Genomic DNA, 20817 nt, shown 5'->3' on the forward strand with positions numbered 1-20817 from the left:
GGTGCTGAGGCTATGAACTGCCAAGCCCGGAGATGCCAGGGGGCTTAGCCCTGGCACAAATTAAGCAGGGAGTCACATGCCTGCCAAATACAGAATAAAGTAACTTTTCCACTTCTATTTGAGGCTCCTCTGTTTATGCATCCAAAGATCAATTCTTTCGGCCACAGAGTTGCTCAGGGAGATTAACTGATTGTTCACCCCAGCTCCCTTCCTTCAGTGTCCACTGGTGTCTTCTGAAAGTCTCCTTTTGAGTTCAGTAGGCTTTGGATCAGGATCTAAGAGAGCGAAGGTGAAATGGTTTAGGCCCATATAAACTAGCAGTGCAGAAAGGCATGCTGGGGAGAAAAGTGTCTGGAAGAGGTCAATGGTGAGAATTAGGTCATGTCTACGTTACCCGGAAGATTGACCTACCCAGGGTCAATCTGCCAGGGTTTGATTTCACGCACCTGGTAGAGACGTGTGAAATCTTCTGATCCGGGGTTGGGAGTTGACCCCCGTACTCCTCATTCTCAAGAGGAGTAAGAGAGGTCGATGGGAGAAACTCTCCCTTCGACCTTCCTCAGCGAGGACGGCTGCGTAAGTCGATTGCAGGTAAGCCGCTTCTAGCTACGCAACTGCTGTAGGTAGAATTGCAGGTTAAAAACAAATAAAAGGAAATTCTTCTTTACACAGTGCATACTCAAAATGTGGACGTCCTTGCCGGGGAGGCCGGGGAGGCTAGGACTATAGCAGGGTTTAAAAAAGGGCTACATAAATTCATGGAGGTTAGGTCCATTAATGGCTATGAGCCAGGATGGGTAAGGAATGGTGTCCCTAGCTTCTGTTTGTCAGAAGCTGCAGATGGGTGACAGGAGAGAGATCGCTTGATCATTACCTGTTCAGTCCAGGCCCTCTGGGGCACCTGGTATTGGCCACTGTCAGCAGCCAGGATGCTGATCTGGATGGAGCTTTGGTCTGACCCAGTATGGCCGTTCTTATGACTTGCCTGCCTAGTGTCGAGCAAGTCTTAGTGGGGAAAATACTCCACTGCAAGAATAGGGCATATATTCTTTGTTCCTGAGCCTGACAGACCTTACATGCGTGCAAAGTTTTAAACACCATGATGGGTTTTGGTTTTTTTCCCCCTTTTTTCCTCAAACTGTCAGTGTGACAAGTCCGTTCCTTTCTTTGTTACTCAGCTGAGACCCTGGACAGTTTTATTTTTTAGACCTTAAAGAACTTCTTTTGGTGAAGGGGAAAGGAAAGAAGCAAGCAGATAGAACTCGATTCAATTTCAACATTTCTTTGCCTGCAGTACAAGAACAATCCACTCCTGTTGGAATCTGCCTTCCCCCAGCTCAGATGCAAAAGGATGTCACGTCCCTTGGAGCTCTGGCTTATGTCTGTCTGGATCCTCTAGGGACCCAGCTGGAACTTGTCTGCACTTCGCTGCCCTTTGACACCCAAACAGAGCAGCACAGCTCAGAATCTCGGAGGTTGCCTTTTGCAGTGAAATTAAGGAGATTGAGGCTTGGCCACTCTGCTGGAGCTAGTGACCAGGGAAAGCGAGAGGAGGATGGCGTCTTGTGTTCAGTGCAGGTTGAACCTTTCTAGTTCGGCACACTCTCATCCAGCAACGTCCACAATCTGATATGATTTCAGTTCGCCGGATGACCACTCATCATGGGTGTGCCCAAGTTTCCTGCGGTCCCATAAAGTTTGTTTCCAGCCACTAGTCCTGGCTCTCAGTGTTCTGGGCCGTTGTTCAGCTGTAATTTACCCCAAATGTCTTCTAAGCGCCCAGGAAGGAGTGGAAGTGTTGGTAATGCTGCTAGACAATATTGACCTCCCCTTCTCTCGCCCGGCACCAGTCAGGTCCTGAGGGTGCTGGATTAGAGAGGTTCAGGCTGTACCAGACTTCTGTTACTTTGGAGCTAAGCTGGTTTGGGCAGTCGCTTCCTTTTCGCTCGGCATGTTCCTATGGTTCTCTTTGGCTTCCAAAATGGCTTGTGGCTTGGGTTTCCCCTCAGTCCCCTTCATAGCCCTCAGTGGAAAAGAGAGCAGAGCGCCTGGGTGTGTGGACGCACTTGGAAGAAGCTGGTGGTTGGCCAAAGGGGCGTGGCTTACACCCCCACATCCCACAGAGAGAGGGAGCTGAGGCCTTGGCCGATCAAGAGCGGAGGCGCGTTCAGGTCGCAGCTGGCGCCTGGGCTGCCAGGTCTTGGCCGCAGAACCAATGTCATATCGTGGTGAGTGAACGACCCTCTCGTGGTTGCCGAGGAGCCGTTCCAGAGCCAGGTGGGACCACACAGGTGGAGCTCTTGTGCTATGGACCCTTTCCTCAGGACCAGGAAGGAGACGACGGAACAGGAGTGAAGGATGCTTTCCATGGGGAAGACGAAAAGATACAGCACAGTGACTGCCACCAGGTGACAGGGCCTTCCTTCGGCACGCTTCAAACGGCCGGCTCCAGAAAGCCGTGCTTGGGGAGACGAGTTTCTGGTAGAGGACAGTGGTGAGAATTTGTAGGGGGAATACCAGTCATTGGGTGAGTTGCTTGCTTGCCACAGAGGCAGTACCAGCCCCACTGCTGTCTGTACCCTTTGCCTGATTGGAGTTCTTCAGCGCCTCAGGCTGCCCCACCGCTCTGCATACGACCACGTTCTCGTGCCTGTTGCCGTCTGTTATTGAGGCCCATTGGCTGTTGCGAGACAAAGCACTTGAGACCTGGTTTCCTGCTCATTTTTGTTCCATCCGGGAGCAGAATAAATTTTATGGGCACCGAGAGGTGCGGATGTGCCCCACAAATAGAAACACACAGTGCTAATCCACTGGGCGGCACCTGACTCTCCCCTGGGCGGGCGCCCCAGAGCTCAGCTTCCAGGGAGCCCTGCCGCAGACCCTTCTGTAAGGAATGGCCCCGCTGCTATAAAATAATCCAATCTCTCGATTCTGTGGCCGGAATTCAGTTCTCACGCTGCATAAACTCAGAGTCTTTCCACTGGCTTATTCATATCCCTGTGGTTCAGAGTGGGATTTAGAACTGTGTCCTCGGTTTTTAAAGTGCCGGGTGGCTGCTTCTCGTCCCGCAGAGATGCGTTTGGCCTGGTGTACGCGGTTCATTACCTTTCCATCTCTGGAATCTAGGCTGCCTCCTGGAATCAGCGCCATGCCCCCGTGTTATATGGCAGCTCTCCGCTCCAGAGCGGCCCCGGGAGGTGGGTAGGTCGGGCCTCAGGCACCGGCTGCAGTGCAGTTGAGTTATTTAATCACGTTCCATCAGCAGCGAAAGCCCTGGCTGCCAGGGGTAAGGAGTGAATTAAGCCTGGTACGGTAAGGCTGCTGGCGTGTCACCTGATTTCAGTCACTGTCACTGGGATCGGGTCTCTCCCACCCGTCAGCTAACGAGCGGGATGACTGGGCGGTCCCAGTGAAGTAGAACGCAGGCACGTCGCTTTTTGGATCGGGACCGATTTGCTCCCTGCTGACACGCAGACTGCCAGTGTGGAGTGATAGGATAGCCAGCTGCATGGCAGGTTGTTGTGTTCTGGGACGGAAGTAGGCTGGGGCTCCCTGGTGCCCCACGAGTTGCACGTGGCCCATCAGGTTCCTGTTTGCGGCTCAGGAGGCATTTTGTGTACTGCTGCCGGGTTCTGCTGGTTCCTGTCTACGTAGTTTTTTTTTTTTTTTCTTCCCACTACTGCTGGTGGATTCTCCATCCCTGGGGGTTTTTAAGTCCCGGCTTGACAAGGTCCTGGCTGGGATGACTTAGATGGGGTTGATCCTGCTTGAAGCAGGGGCTGGACTTGATGACCTCCTGAGGTCCCTTCCCGCCCTTGGAGTCTAGGATTCTATGCAACTGGTACCTTGTATGCCAGGTCTCACATCCATACAAACGTCTTCAAATCGCAAGCTACAGACATTCATAAACAGATGCCTGAGGTACATCCTTCACCTCAAATGGCAAGACATTGTCACAAATGAAAAGCTTTGGAACAGAACAGGACAAGAGCCGCCTGACGTTCAAATCAAGAGAAGACAGTGGGGATGGCTCAGCCACGCTCTCAGAAAACCATCATCTGGCACAGTCCATCCAGCTCTCCCAGGGAACCTGCAAGGCAAACGCAAAAGAGGAGGACCTCGGCCAATGTGGAGAAGATCTACTGAGACTGAAGGATGACAGCTGGAGTAATCCTGGAGCCAGCTAGAAGTTTTGTCCCAAGGCACAGTGGCAGAGACTTGTACTCTGGGTGGCGCATAGGTCATCTACAAGGGTTTAAGTCAAGTAAGTCATTAAAGTGACATGCACGTAAAGCAAGGGCACGTGATGTGAGGGGTGTGCTCCCTCTGCAGCCGATCACAGCACCGCTGTGGTTCAGTCGGCACAGCCGGCAAATTGTAGGTGTTCAAGGGCTGTTGGCGAAACGACCTTACCCCAGGAGACCAGCTCGTGGCCCACTCACTAGCCTCGGGCCAGGTCTACACTAGACCTTAAAGTCAATTTGTAGATCTGCAATGCCAGCTCCAGCAAGTGCATAGCTCGAATCGACTTATCTATCGACTCACCTCGGCAACCCCCTTTACTCCTCGTAAGGTTCTGGGCCTCCCCCGAAGGGGTTTACAGCGGAGGTCTGTGACTCGCCTTCTGCAGCGATTCAGCGAGGGGAGACGGACCCACGATGATCACTCCAACAGCAGAGCACCAAAGCCGACCGTAAAGGTTCTCACACCTCTGCCGGCGATGGGTGCTGCGAGAAGTGGGAGCAGCAGCCTGGGAGCCGCACGGTTGCCTGACGGCACTGGGTCGTGCGTGTGGGGGCCACCGAGGGACCCAGGGGTCCGTTCGGCTAATGACAAATGTGAATGAAACGGCTTCCTTCTGTAATGGAGGCGGATCAAAGCCATGCTGGGGGCGCAGCTCCTGACCCCCTTCTGAGCTGGGGAGAGGTCAGCTGCGGGGCTCTGTGTTTGGCTGGGCGGGGAGGAGGAAGGCCACTCCAGCTGTGTGGGCAGTGAGGCTGAGTCACGGAGGTGCAGCGTCTGCTTGGTGGCACTGTCGGCGTGAGCTGACTCCCAGGCCAGGCTGTCACAATGGGCTCTGCGGGGTGAGGGCCAGGCTCCACCCATAGCCCCGCCCACTTTATCCTGCGTGACTCTCCCATGGACGTTGGGGGGCAGGAAGCGGCCGCTCCCAAGGGGACTCATCTGCCGGTGCAACCAGGTTTCTCCCGTCTCCCCCAACTAAAGTGGGGGCTGCCGTGTTCCTGGCCAATGAGGAATGACCAGGCCAAGGCCTCTAGTGTTTATCCAGGACAGCGCTTCCTAGGCTGGAGGGCTCCTTTTTAAGAGATGTGATGACTTCATTCTTCCAGCACCTGAGCAGGCTGCCCCAGGGCAAGCCCAGCCAGTGCCAGCCGAGAGCCTGGGAACCTGGATAGGATACCTGCTTCCAGACGATGTTCTTGTTAAGCCGGTGGCCCAGTAATTCCGTACTGACCTGCACAGCTAACACAGGGTAATAACGACTGTTAATCCTCTCCATCCTTGCCTGGCTCTTTCCTGTCCACTTGTACTGGCTATGCCTTGCAAGTGGGAGGGAAGTGGCACAAAATGAGATCCAATAGCCAGGAGCACAAGGGGGAAGGCAGAATTATTTTTATTGGCGGGTTGATGTGTGTACCAAACGAGAGGACGCTGCACAGGAGAATTCAGAGTGTATTTAGCCAATGGAAAAATTAATTTTTCCCTGCGTGGCTTTAACTAGGGTTTCAGACAGTGCTGTGGGTGAAGAAGCAGTTTGATCTTCGGCTTGTTGACCTTTTTTTGAAGTCAGTGCTGTGTGACTCTCCTGGAGAGATGTGTGTGCAGGGGTGTGTGTGTGTGTGTGTGTGTTAATGCAACTTGTAACAAAAATTGTGTGGCAGTTGCGTTGGGGCTGGGGGGAGAACTCTGATGTGTGTGGCTTGAGTAATGATTTAATTAACTGCGATTTTGTTCAATGGTCCCACATTGTATTTAAATCGCGGGCACCTTTCCCCCTACTCCAGAGCTCCACCTCCAGCTCTTAACATCCTTCCCACCCTACCCTCGTCCTTGGGGCTGACCTCCTGTATCTCACAGGCTGCCAGACCCCACCCAGCACCTGCCGCCACACCCAACAATCAGAGTGAGATCAAAGTATCACAGCCCTCCCGAGAATGCTCCGTGCCAAGAGGGACGGAAGTGGCCCAGTGCCCGTGGCAGGGGAACGGCTGATCCTGGAAAGTGGCCCATGTCTGATGCCACAGAGGAAGGTCCCCTTCCCCTCCCCTCAATCTAACCCAATCTGTCCTGGGAGAAAATTCCTTCCAGACCCTCAATAGGCCACCATGGGAAAGTGTGTTTGAGTGTGAGTGCGTGTGACCATGGCTCTGTGCCCGGAGAACCTCTCGCCTGCATGCTCACACACGCACATCCCAGCTGGTACTCGGCCATGGCCAAAGAACGTGCAGGTCAAGCACAACAGGGCGTGCATGCTTATTGCGTGGCCTTTGGATCAGCACGCCTCACCTTGGAGAGAGTGTGACAAGGGCCCAGGAAATCCCATCATGTCCTTGCAGGTTGGGGCACGTCGCTCCTGTGCCTTCCCTCGTGTTCAGAGCTTGGGATGGCAGATGACAAATGGCTGTTTTTGTTGGCATGACCCATTTGTTTATTACCCATATCGGCCCCCTCTTTCCCCCATTCAGAAGTTGAGCTAGATCAGCGCTACGTAGGTGGGGAAGTTAGACGAAATGTCTCGACGGTCAACTGGTCTCCTAAGCATTCAAAAAGTCGTCTGGAATCTTACCAGGCCTGACTCTGTCACGAGAATTCTGCATCGTGTTGGGCTCGAACAGGGATGAGTAAACTTTTTGACGTCGATCCCCACTTTTTGTCCCCTCAGTTAGCAGGGGGCCGCCCCAACCTGTCTCACATGAGCCGAACGGTTGGACATTTCAGTTACGTTGATATGGGAAAAACAAACAAACCAACCAGCCTTTCGGCGTGTGTAAGAAAAATTTGGAGAATGTAAAAACTTTATGAATCGGTGTGTAAGTGTGAATACACAGACGTAAAAATAGTGATATGTTTCCACATTTTTAATGAAATGGATGAGTCTGAGCCCTAGCGAATAATCATGGTGCACCCAACCCCCCCTTCGTAAATTTCATGACCTTCTTTGCGGGTCTGCCCCCCACTTTGTGCACCCCTCGGCTTTAACCCCACCAGGATAGCCCTACCTGAAGACTACGGGCAGAGCAGTAACTGCGCCCTCAGCCTGGGATTTAACACACCCCACTTCAACTCCTTGCTCTGCCATAGATTTCTCAGGGGACCTTGGGGAAGTCACTTAGCCTCTCTTTGCCTGAGTTGTCCATCTGTGAGCTCAGGACAGTAGCACTGCCCTGGACCAGGGGGCTGTTGAGGTTAAATATGGTGAGGTGCTCAAGCACTGCAGGGCTGAGGGCTAGGCCAGAATCTTAGAGACGCTTCTGGGCTTTGGAATTGACGAGGGCAGCCGAAGTGGAAAACAAAAATTGCCCATGTGTTTTTTTGAGAGTCTGAAATCAAATCAGAGTGAGTTTTGGATGGATATATTCTAGTCGTATGTTGCCCCAGTCCAGTGGCTCCCTTTCCGTTCTTTGCTGGTGGCCCGGCAGAAAAAAAAAATCTCATGTCTCAGTACAATAGAGCCAAGTTTTTCAGAGCTGGCAGGTGGTTTTTTGGTTGCCTGCTTGAGACACTTAAGAGATCTGCTGGGTGTCTCACGTTGGGCAACTCAAAACTGAAAGGTGCGAAACCAGTCACACTTTAGTAGAAGGTTACATTTGCCAAGAGCTGATAAATGATGCGCAGAGAGGTTTGCATCAATGATGAACGACAATTATAGCCTCAGCTCCGTAAGTAGCCAGACCTGGTGTGTGCAGGGCTGGCCACAGCATTTTGGGACGTGGGAAGCTGTTGAGAAGGGGAACCCTGTAATCAGATGGAGTGAGATTATATAAAAACATGAATGGAGATTTCACCAGGGCGCGGACTCAAAGCATTGCCACATCCCTGTTGATTTCCCAGGGCGTGACTTCAGAGAACCCTGGCAGAGCCTTTCAACATGCCCTTTGCTGCTGGGAGGGGTCGGTGTGTTCCCGGAAGGAGGGAGGGGCAGAGACTGCCCTTAAAACTCTCGCTTCTGTGAATGACTGATGCTGCGCTCAACCCGCCGCTCGCCTCCTTTCTCCTTGGAGGCATTATTCATTCATTCAAGTCGCTGCCTGAAGACTCGGTGCAGCTTTGATTGAAGGAACCAATTTCCTGAAAGCTAGGGCCTGTCCTCAGGGAGCTTCCAGTTCCCAGCAAGGAAAGGGATTTTTTTTTTTTGAACTACAACAGCGATGTCATCAAAAGATACTGTTGTGGGGGACGGTGGGAGGGTGTCTTACTGATGTGTTGTCATTGGCAACCGAAAGAGATGAAATGTTGAGTTAGTTGAGGTCAGATCCTCCCAGCGTAACCTCTCTTGGGGACAAAGCATCTCGTGATTGTACACGTGTACAGCACCTAACCCAGTGGGGCCCTGCTTGCAAACTGGGGCTTTTCTATGCGACCAAAATGTTCAGCAGAATAATCTGTGTCCCCTGTCTCCTTGCAGACATGTTACGTAGTATCAGCCAGCCCCCACTGCACATGGCTTTAAAATAGACCACAATGCGCACAAAAACAGGATCTAGAGAAACAGCCAGGGCTGCCCGATTCTACAGAGACAGCACAATGACTTTGGGCCGTGTTCCCTAGTCTACAGCTGCAGCCTGCAAACGGGGTACCGATGGTGGGCCGCACGCGCCCCCCCTGGGGTTTGCTCTGCGGTCTGCGAGCTCATAGCGGTCCCCGCCCCGACGCAAGCTTTTGTGCACCGGTGCCCTGGAGACCAGCGCTTGCTTGCTGCTCCCAGCACTTTTGGAGCATCCGATTCGTGCTTCGTCTCGGCTCCTTTCCCTCCCAGGGCTGCAACAGCATAAATCGGCCGGTTGTGGAGGCTTGAAGGAAGGATGGGGCTCTGAGGCCCCCATGCATGAGAGGGGAGGTGTCTGTGGCTAGGCAGAGGGGCAGCAGGTGGAACCCCCATGTGATGCCAGATGCTGCCGCTCCCAGAGGTGCAGGAGGCCCCATTCACCATTCGCAGTTGCCCACACTGCTCTATATTCGATTTTCTCTTTGGAATAACTAGTAAGACAATCAGTGCAGGTCGAACCTCTCTCATCCAGCACCCTCTCGTCTGGCAACATCCATAAGCTGGCAGGATTTTACTTAGCCAGATGGGCACTTATCATGGGTGTAGCCAAGTTTCCCGAGGTCCCATAAAGTTTGTTTCCAGCCACCAGTCCTGGCTCTCAGAGTTCTGGGCTGTTATTTAGCTGTAATTTACCCCTAAGTGTCTTCTCAGAGCCCAGTGAGCAGCGGAAATGTCGGTAACGGTGCTAGACAATATCGACCTCTTGTGGTTTGACAAATTCTCTTGTCCGGCGCTGTTAAGGTTCCAAGGTTGCCGGACGAGAGAGGTTCAACCTGAAATATAGATATCATACACATGGTTACATCTGTGCATGGGAAAAATAACTTTAGCTCTCTAATGGATTTATAATTTTATTCTTTCCACTCTTTAAAAATTCCCATTTCTCAAAAGCTCCAAAAAGCAGTTATTTACCTGTGTTCGTCCTTTAATTGTGAATTGAAACTGTTTCCTGCTTTAAAAGGAACCCAAGTAGTGAGGTAAAGGAAGGGTCAACAGGAAAATATGTGAATTATGTTGTGTTACTGCATTTCCAGGCTGCAGGGGAGGGCCTTAGTTGAGCCCCTTTGGAAACAGAGCAGGGCAGCTCAGAGGGGGAAGTGTTCACGCTCAAATATTACAGAGCAGAAACGGAAGTGACTTGTCATTCTTGTTTGTTTAGCAGAGGCTGGAGAGGGCTGCAAAATGCTCAGAAAGAATTCAAATAAAAACCACAGTTATGTTTGCAGAGGTATTCGCAGCCGCCTTTCCGAGCTTCCTGGGACTCTTTGTCTGAGTGAGATTTTTGTCTGTGGAATGTGGGTTTGTTTGCGTGACCGCCTTTCAAATCCCTGCTCTAGATTTTCAACAGTGACAGGTGGCTTGGCAAGCTTTAGTTTGTGGCTATTCAGCTGGAGGTGCCTTTAAAAGGTCGGGTTTTTCCAGAGCTGCTGAGCATGCGTCCTCTGAAACTCAGGCCTCTCTAAAATGCAAGTTGGGCATCCGTATTCAGGAGTCATTTCTGGAAAACCTTGCTCTCTGGATTGGTTTGGAAGTTGGCCAATGAGTGATCAGAAACAATACCGCATGCTCCACGTAGGCGGCTGCACAATGCAAATAGCAGCTAGCAAATCATCTAAGGGATAGGCCATGAATTATCCATAAGCTGAAATATACTCTCATGAATCTTTCCCGGAATAATTGAGTATAATGAACAAATTAATCATAAGCTGTTGGTTACGGATAGTTCCGCTAACTCTCATTTCTAGTGGCAAAAAGAGCGGGCTGTTTAATTGAGTTTCGTATCCAATATTAAGGAAAGCCCCTCTGGTTTATTATTGTTGTTATTTATTATTGATGTCTTTGGGATTTTTCTTTTTGCCTGTCTTCAAAAGATCACAAAAACAAGTAGTCCTTGTAGCAACAATTTTATTTATTAGGAGTGAGCTCTCGTGGGTGACTTTTAGCAGCAGTGGTGTGAAATCGCTTTTAATAATTAGGCACCGAAGTTTAACCTCCTGATCTTTATGTCCCCCCTCCCAGATGGGGGTGGGCACAGATCCTGGATTGGAGCCCTGGGATGTGGGGATGTCCAGCAGGTGGGACCCTGGCTAAACCAGGGGGCTGTAGCACCAACCCCTGTAGCGCCTCTGCCTGGCAGGAGGTCAAGAGACCAGATCAAGACCCTTGTTTGCTGGGTGAGTTACTGACAGCTATGTGCTGTGCATATACCTCCACTTTAGCTGTTAAAATGTCAAGAGATTTTTGCCATATGGGAGGCACGGTTCAGCACCTTGCTAATCTGTAACTTAAAGTTTAGGGCTAGCGTTTCAGGGGATTTACTCAGTATCTGTCGCATTTGGGAATGGGAAAGGATTTTTAGCTCTTTTTCCTCGGTTTTCCGTCAATCACCCGTAAGTATTTTTATCTTATTTACTTTTAATTACTTGCAGCAGCATCCAGCCGCCCCCGCTCATATTGCATCCCCATTGTGAAAGCTGTGGTCCAAAAATCCAGTGCGAGACCAACCCTGTCTCAAAGAGCTCGCAGTCTAAATATGCAAGTCAGACAAGGGCTTGGAACCTGGCAAAATTTCCCCAGACCCCTTGGAATACGTTGAAATATTTGAACCCTGTGCGGCCTGTATGTAGCTTGTGAAACACGATCCTTTCCATGTAGCCATGCAGTAGCTTTGGTTGTTTGCCTGACCTGGGTTGTGGGACAACCGAAGTAGAGACATTTTCCAAGGTGTCCCTCCAGGTTTTACTTGAGACCCAGAGCCCGCTGGGATTCTGGGACAGGCTATTTTGGGAGCATTCATTCACTCCTGGCAAAGCTGGATGTAGTCAATAAAACCTGCTATTGCTTTAGCATGTTGTAAGGGGGTGGGATTCCTGCTGGGCCAGTTGGAATTAGCTCGTCAGCCACGGCGCACCCCCTGTTGGCTGGTGCCTTGCCCTCCGTTACGTATCTTCTCTGTTACTGCAGGCTCCTTCCCTGACCTCACGGAGCTCTTCTCTCAGGCTACTGACTCAGGCATCTGATGAAGCGGGTCTTTGCCCATGAAAGCTTATGCTCCAAAATATCTGTTAGTCTATCAGGTGCCACAAGACTTTTTGTTCTTCTCGAAGCTACAGACTAACACGGCCACCTCTCTGATACTTGTGCTACTGCAGTGGCCCATACTCTGGGGTACTCCCTCTTAGGGAACCCCAAACCCCTCTACCTCCCTTACCTCAGTCACCTCCTGCCAGTCTTCTCCTGGCCCCTTACCTCAGGGGCAAAGTGCCATGTGAAATGGCCATGCATTGTTGACAAAGAGGATGTAGGCCTGCCACCTTCTCCTACCCCGGTTGCCCTCCTGCCGCCCTAGCACCCTTAGCCTTGTCTCAGGTCCTGCACCGGGTGGGGCGGGGGGAGGTCAGACCAGAGCCCCGCCCAGCTCTGCTTGCCTTTCCTCTGCCGCTTCCCTAACATCCAGGTCTCTCCTCCGCAGCTGGAGCAAGCGTCTTCTCTCTTCCCGTCCCATAGCCCCTATTTATACAGCCCCGGCTGGGCGCTCATTGGCAGCTGATTAATCTCAGCTGCCAGCTGCATGGTCTCAGGCCTCTCCCGGGGCTCGGGTATGCCCACGTGGAGGACTGTACTGGGTTTGGCGATTCTGTCTCTTTTGTCTTGGGTTTTATGAGAAGCCACCCCCCATCCCATGCACCAGTGCAGCTCAGACACCCCATCGCGCGTGTATTGGTTAAAGGTGCTGAGCAATAGCCATGAGGTTCCCGACCCGCTGCACCACCAGAATCCCTCCCTGCCTGCTGTGTCTGCTGCGCTGGCCAATAGCGTCATCGCAGAGGAGCACACGAACTCTGCCAGGGAGGCGGCTGCGCCCTTTTCCCACGGCGTTACCCCGGCAGGCCCTGCTGGGGGGCGCTCAGAGGTGCCCTTTGCGTAATCGAGGGGACATGGCTCTGAGTGGCAGCTGCAAGCCATTCAACTTCTCACCTGTCACTCAGCCCCATGCCCTGATAGCAGCCCCTGTGCATAGGGGTATCTCTTATCTGTTGCTGGACCATCCAAGCCAGGGTCTGATCTCATGCTGGGATGGGGTCCCTCTAGTATCCTGCACCAAGTCAAGGCCAAGTCTTGGACAGAGAGTGACATGCTAGGACCATGGCCTATCACGCTGTCCAATAGTCTCATTGTTTTTTTGTGCTGCCCTGTCCGTCCATATCCATCTCTTGTCTCGTACTTCAATCACAAGCTCTTTGGGACGGAGGCCGGCTTTTTTGTTGTGCGTTCGTGCAACACCAGGCACAGTGGGGTCCTGGTTCACAGCTGGGGCTCTTTGGTTCTTGGAGTATAAGCTTTCCCTTCGGGCTGCTCAGCGCAAACAAATGATATGGAAGAGTCAATGTCACTCTGAAGGGGGAATAACCCTCACGCTGAGCGACGTAATTAAGCCAGCCTAAGACCCTGTGTAGACAGCAATAGGTCAACGAAGACTTCTAGCTACTGCTTCTCAGGGAGTTGTATTTACTACCACAGCAGAAGTCTTCCCGTTGCTGTAGTGTCACCTCTGAATCACGACGGGTTGAACCTCTCTAGTCCGGCACTCATTCACCCGGCAACATCCGTAATCCGGCATGAGTTGAGTTAGCTGGGCAACTACTTATCATGGGTGTGGTCAAATTTCCTGTTGTCGCATAAAGTTTGTTTCCAGCCACCAGTCCTGGCTCACAGTGTTCTGGGCTGTTGTTTAGCTCTAATTTACCCCTAAATGTCTTCTAAGAGCCCAGGACGCAGTGGAAGTGTTGGCAACATGCTAGACAATATGGAGAACGACAAGAAGTCTTGTGACACCTGATAGACTAACAGACATTTTGGAGCATAAGTGTTCGTGGGCAGAGACCCGCTTCGTCAGATGCATCTGCTTATGCTCCAAAATATCTGTTAGTCTATCAGGTGCCACAAGACTTCTTGTTGCTCTCGAAGCTACAGACTAACACGGCCGCCTCTCTGATACTAGACAACATTGACCTCCCCATAGCTGGTAAATTCTCTCGTCCGGCGCTGTTCAGATCCCGAGGGTGCCAGACCAGAGAGGTTCAACCTGCAGCTCATTGATATGGGCAGGTGTCGGATGTGGAATTCTGCACAAGCTTTTTGTGTCCTGGGACAGGCACCTGCAGACCAGCTGTGCCTTAAGGCCTCACCCAGAGCCCAGGGCCGTCAATGGGAATCTTTCCTGTTCTGTTCATGGGGCTTTCCATCTGATTAAGTCCTCAGGCCACTGCTGCACATCCCTGCTGTAGAAAGGCCGGGATAATTACTATTTTGGTGCAACAGCCTAACGGTTACAAAGATGTTGGTCAGGCTTGTTACTGACGACTGTGTTTAATAGAACCGTTCTCTAAACCCTGCCAGATCACGGTGCTAATTGCTTGGCAGTCCAGTGTGCAGCAAGAGCACGGCTAATCGGATCACATAAATCCGGCTAATTAATCCTCTGCTAGGGCTCAGATGTACCGACGACTCTGCATGCCGAACACTGTTGCCTCTTGCTTAGTCAACACGTTTGTGCACTGTGTCGCCAGGGAAGGGCAGATATGGGTCAAACTCCAGCCACCTCTGCTTCTGGCTCACTGGTTTAAAGAGCATCTGTGGGAGCTGTGACCAGTGTGCCCCGCAAGCTGAATGTTTGGGCATCCACCCAGGAGAGATTCAGGTGCCACTCAGCTGATCAGCAGAGCACCCCCCACCCTGAAGCCTGTGTTTCTATGGGTGGTGCACATCCACGCATACCTCAGTGAGCAGAACAAAGGTTATTCCACACACACACACACACACACACACACACACACACACACACACGGAAAAAAACTAGAGGGCACATTGGCCTTGAGCAAAAGCCTTTGCGCCTGAGGGCTGTTTACATTCCTACCCACACACTGGTGGTCCCAGTTGAGATGCTAGTAGATGCAGCCGTAGCATGAGCGATCCCCCCGCATCCTGAAATGGGATAAAAAGTTGGTTTCTCAAAAAGGTTTGCAATCCAGAAATCCCCAGTTTGTAGCAGGCTGGTCAAGGAGGTTTTTGACTTTTGATCTCTTTTTAAAAAAAGCCTCTGCTTGCGTTCTCGCTCGCTGTCTCTCTTGCTCTCTCTCTCTCGCTCTCGCTCTCTCTCTAAATGAATTTAAATTTTGAAACGAAATGTCAGTGCAATTCCAAAGCAGCACATTTAAACCTATGATGGAGACTTTCCGCACGAAGCCCCGCGTCAGCCCTTTCCCAGCAGGTTTGCCTTCACTGCCATCACAGAGCCATGACTGGCCTGGGCCAGCTGATGGGCTTACGGAGCTCAGGCTGTGGGGCTATAAAATAGGCACGTTGCTCCAGACTGCAATTTTATAGCTCTACGAGCCAATGTCAGCCGATCTGGGGCCAGCTGCGGGTCTGTTATTGTGTCAGTAGGAGCATTGCCAGCAGATCTGGCTAAGTGACAATTCCCCTTTATTCGACATGGGTGAGGCCACATCTGGAATACCGTGTCCAGCTCTGGGGATCCCAGCGCAAAAAGGACATGGCCACACTGGGGAGAGTCCAGCAGAGAGCAACAAAAATGATGAGTAAGGGTTGGAGCAGAGCACTTATGAGGAGAGGCTGAGGGACTTGGGCTTATTTAGTCTACAGAAGAGAAGAGTGAGGGGTGATTTGATAGCAGCCTTCAACATCCTGAAGGGGAGAGGCTGTTCTCAGTGGTGAGCAGTGACAGAACCAGGAGCAATGGCTTCAAGTTACAGAGGGGGAGGTCTAGATTAGATATTAGGAAACACTCTTTCACCAGGAGGGTGGAGAAGCACTGGACTGCGTTGCCCACCGAGGTGGTGGAATCTCCAGCTGTAGAGTTTTTTAAGTTCCATCTTGACAAAGTCCTGGCGGGGATGATTTAGTTGGGGTTGGTCCTGCTTTGAGCAAGGGGGTTGGACTTGATAACCTCCTGAGGTCTCTTCCAGCCCTAGGATTCTAGGTAGACGTATGCCGGAGGCCGGCCTGCTGACATGTGGTTGGTGGGCCAGCCCTCATTAGAAACAAAACCTAATTTGCAGGGGAGCATGGCTGATTTCCACAAAAAGCTGAGTGAGCCCAGCTGGAAGGAGAAACTCCTACACAAGGGGAGGTGGGAGTCCCCTTCTCGCTGAGACGCAGCCTAAAGAAAGGGTGAGAAGGAGAATAGGGAGGAGCCCAGGCCGGCTTCCTCAGGGGAGCCTAGGTACAGCCTGCTTGAACTGCTGAGTAAGGGCAAGGAGTGGGCCAACCCCCGGCCTGAGGGGCGGATTGAGGCACAGACGGCTGGTGTAAAGCATGCCTATTACAAGGTGACTGCCAGCTGGCTGAAAGTTTGGCTGAACTTCGGTAAAAGACCCTGAGGTCCCAGAAGGGGCTGGACTCTATTAAGCAGCCTGGGTAGAAGGCCAGGGCGCCCCTACATCTGGAGTAGGCCAAAGCACTGTGGGGGAAACTGAGGCAAAAGACGCTGCTGCTCCCCATCTGGCCAGGGTGCATGTGTTGGAGCAACGCCTTTGTCACATGGCCATCTCAAGCCTCCTTTCCAAAACTGGGAAATGTTGAAACAGTTTCTGCCAACAGCTTCTTGCAAAAAACTGCCGTCTTTTGACCCCACATCCGTAGCCATCCCTAGAAGACAGGTCCAGGAGAGAATCTGACCAAGGAGGAAGATGCTTCCACAGCATCTCCACTGTTTTTAATGGCTCCCCTAAATATGCACTAGTCTATCCCAACTCACCAAGCAGCTACAGAAGGAGGACTTTACCAGAGCACTAAAATGAATCCGCCTCTGAAAGTGGGGATCTTCGCCTCTGTAGTTTAAAGACAGAAAATGGAGGTAACGCCCAATGGATGCAAGGGAGACCGTAGGAAGGTAGAAGGTAATTACCTTTGTGCAGCGAGAACATACACGCTCGCTTCGTCGGTTTTTCGGAAGGCATTTGACGGTATACATCAGAAAGTGACTTGGGCGGTGTTGGCGTCGTACGGAGTGGATAGCGGACTGATGTGGTTATTGAAGGATATCAACGGCAATGCGGAGGCAGCGGTGAGAATGTACGGAGAGTTGGGAAGTTGGTTTAGAATGAGTAGAGGTGCGAGACAAGGAGATCTGACATCGCCGAGTATCTTCATCATGCATCTAAGGAGAGCGATGGACAAGATCAAGGAAGAGGTAGAAGGGATATCTCTGCATGGGATAAGAATTAACAACTTGATGTTCATGGGTGATATAGTTGTCATTTAAGAAGATGAAGAGAAGCCAGCGAGAATGGTGCAGGTGGTAAACGAGGAAGGGAAGTGGTATGGACTGATTATGAATATCGATTAAAAAAACAATGGTATTTGGAGATAAGGAAATACAAAGGAAGATCAGTATAGATGGGATCAAACTAGAGAATGTAGAGAAGTCCACGTATCTGGGGAGGAACATGATGTATGAGCTAGACTGTAAGAAGGAAATTGTGACTAGAATAGTGAAAGCCAGAGCGAGTTTGAAGGCGATGGATAAGATCTGGAAAAGCAAAGCGATTAGCTTAGGAACAAAGCCGAGCATCTTGAAAACGTGTGTAGTCAGCGCTTGTTGTGTGGATACGAGACATGGGTGATAATGAAAGAGTCAAAGTGAAAGACGTTGGCATTTGAGAGGAGTTGGTATGGAAAATACTGAGAATAGGATGGATGCAGAAGGTCACAGATGAGGAATTACGTAGGGAGATACAGCCGAAAGAGAACCTGCTGCAGAAGGTTATACAATGGAAGTTACAGCGATCAGGGCATATCTGCGGAATGAATGACCAGAGATAGGTCAGGACCCTGGTATTGGGCATAACGGACGGCTCGAATAGGAGAGGCAGACCCCACAGAGAATGGATAGAGGATATAGTAGATGGGTGCGGAGCTAGTCTACAGACACTAAGCCACTCCGCACTGGACAGGGAAAGATGGAAGGACATAGTGAGAGGCATCAGACACCGACGGGCACTGAGCCCACGGTGGTTGATGATGATGGTGATGCGCAGAACCGACAGCCATTGTGGGCCCCGGGGCAAAGTGGGAAGGGGGCCTGGCTCCGGCCAAGGGCAGAAGGGGGCGAGCCAAGGGTGGAAGGGGTGGGACCAAGCACAATCACCCTAAGCACTGCCAGGCTCCCCGTTCTGGGCCCCCCACGGCCGCGCAGGGCAGCCGAACATTGCTACCGGCACTTCAGAGGGGCCGCTGTCCAAGCAGCAGCAGTTGTGGCAGCCACAGCTTCATGCCCCATTAAAAGACTGGGCCCCAGGGCAACTGCCCCTTTTGCGCTCCCCCTTCGCTCCCCCATTGGCTGGCCTGCCCACATGGTGAGAAGGGAACGGAAGAGGAACTCAGGAGAACTTTGATACCTACTTCCAGCTCCCAGTTCATTGCCGGGGGTCACCTTCGGAACTGCCCAGGCTGGTGGCCAGAGCAGGCCTGGCGGGAGAATGGGAAGTGAGAACTGCTGGGCATCAGGAAAGGCCAGTGCAGAGTAGCTGGGGTGGCTGGTTGGCGGCCAGCTCTGTTCACAGCTCCGCCTTTCGGAGGCTGGGGAAGTCGCCCAAACCGTGCGGCCGCCCCATCCTGCCTTTGCCGCTGCCACCGAGCGCTGATCTCAGAGGGCCCACGCCAGAGGAAGGGGATGCTCAGTGGGAACCACTGTGGTAGAAATTAGGGCCTCTGCGTGTCGGGTATGAAAGGGGGATAATAGTGAACAACTCGGGAGCGTGGGCGCAGGCCGGTGGCGAATTAACACAAGGGCAAAAGGGCCAGTTGCCCCAGGGCCCGCAAGGTGAGAGGCCCCGAGGCTCCATGATGCCATTTGGTTGAAATGTGTCGCTTTCCTGGAAGGAAAGAAACGGGCCACGTCATTCTGATTTGAAAGTTAATTTAAGCGTCATTTTATTAGGCAGCATGAGTCATAACAAGCACAAATAGATTTCAAAGCATAAGCAATGACAGGACAGTAATGTTTTAATATACTGGGGGCAGGATGTGTGACTGTGGGCCCCGCCTATTCTTAATCCATCCCAGCATGCTCTGGCAGGGGAATGTGCCCCGTATCTATCGCTATACGCTCTTATATAGCGCTAGCCTCTGTGAACTCTACTCACATAGGGGAGCGCTGATGCAGGGGAGTTATCCCATAGAAATGAATGGGGCGGGTGGGAGAAAAGGAGACCCCCCCCCAATGCACAGATAAACAGCTGCAGAGAGAGAGAGAGACCCCCGTGGGTTATTAGCCCCAAGAAGGATATCAGTAAACTACGGCGCAACCCAACCCGCTGGGTTTTGGGCCGTTACTACAGAACATCGCTGGAGGTGGTTGTGTGGCTTAATTCGTGCTTGTCCAGAAACCCAGGTACTGGGATAGGAGCTGCTAAATAAGCTCAGAGTGGTGCATCAAGCAGATAAATGAGGTCTTGGGGAGAGCACCGATGTTTATTTCATGTTGGCTACAGACTGCAGGCCAGTTTTTAATCTCCCAGGCACTTTTTTAAAAGCTGTTATTTTTTATCTCTGCCTGAAAGGTTGGACGGCCCTAGGAAACAGGAAGAAACCCAAACCCGGCAACCTGCTTCTTAATGATAAGGCAGGAAAGAGAAAAACCGGAGGGGTTTATACTGACTTCCTGGACATTAAAGATGCATTATCATCTCTCTGTGGCTGCTCCTGGCTGACTCAGGACATCAGAAACACCCATAAGGAGCCTGGCGGGTGAAAGCTGAAAGGAGAAGAAAGCCACGGCTTGGCGTGTGTTCAGTTTTTTTAAGTTAACTGTCTCAGGGCCCAGGTCTTCAAAGGTTTATTTTCTTTTGGCAGTTCAGACTAGGATGCTCAAAGCATGTTCCTGTCGGTCACATACATGCACCAAGCATTCTCGCCGTTCCCCATCTTGGTTTGGTTAGCTGGCCCAGGATGGCAACTAACAGTGTTCCTGGCCATCCGATCTCACCACTTGTGCAAGAGCAGAGGGAGTGCAAAGAGCTAAGACCTCTTCAACAGCCGTGGCTAGCCACGAGCTCTCTTTGGCTCACCTATGGATCAAACCTCTGCAGCTGCCGTTGAGGAAAAATTGGCTTTCTCTGGGCACGCAACTGCTGGGAGAGGAACTCCGGCAGCTGGGCTGAATTGGTTCTGGGGTCTGCCTACAAGCAGGCAGGAACCCAGAACTGTATGTGCTTGGGCCATCTGCCCTGCTTGGGGCTGATCTCCCCACTGCAGGGTCTGGAACTGTAATGCTCTTTCAGCCTTCATCCCAGAGAGGATGGGGAGGGAGTCATTCTGTTAGCAAGAGGGCCGGCCGGGCTCTGCGATTTCTTAGAATCATAGAACGCTAGAGCTGGACGGGAACCTCAAGGGGTCATCAGGTCCAGTCTCCTGACCTCCTCGCCAGACCAAGCACCATCTGGATCATCCCTGGTAGATATTTATCCAACCTGTTCTTCAATATCTCCATGGATGGAGAGTCAAATTTTAGAGGCGACTTTGCAAGATACAGCCATAATCAACAGACTTTTCATTGTCATGTGAAACAAGCACATCATGTTCAATATTTCTAGAAAAACTAACATTTGCCTTATTCTTTGCTTTCATTTCTTTGAATCTTGCTGGATAAATCTGGATAAATATCTGTGCTCATAAGATTTAGGCGGGTATGATATAAGAACTAGAGGACACCAAATGAAATGAATGGGTAGCAGGTTTAAAACTAATAAAAAGAAGTTCTTCTTTCACACAGTGTACAGTCAACCTGTGGAACTCCTTGCCAAAGGAGGCTGTGAAGGTTAGGACTAGATGAGAGTTCAAAGAAGAGCTAGATAAACTCATGGAGGTTAGGTCCATAAAAGGCTATTAGCCAGAGGATAGGTATGGTGTCCCTGGCCTCTGTTTGTCAGAGGCTGGAGATGGACAGCAGGAGACAAGACGCTTGAGCATTGTCTTTGGTTCACCCCCTCTGGGACACCTGGCAC

General features: G+C 51.5%; 1 protein-coding gene across 1 annotated transcript in view; it reads left to right on the plus strand.

Moving 5' to 3' along the window:
• DUSP7 (dual specificity phosphatase 7) overlaps nt 1–20817 on the plus strand; it is a 47852-nt gene that overhangs the window by 26676 nt on the left and 359 nt on the right. The window lies entirely within an intron of this gene.

This window comes from Carettochelys insculpta, chromosome 11 (assembly GCF_033958435.1).
Source record: "Carettochelys insculpta isolate YL-2023 chromosome 11, ASM3395843v1, whole genome shotgun sequence".
Classification (NCBI taxonomy): Eukaryota; Metazoa; Chordata; order Testudines; family Carettochelyidae; genus Carettochelys; species Carettochelys insculpta.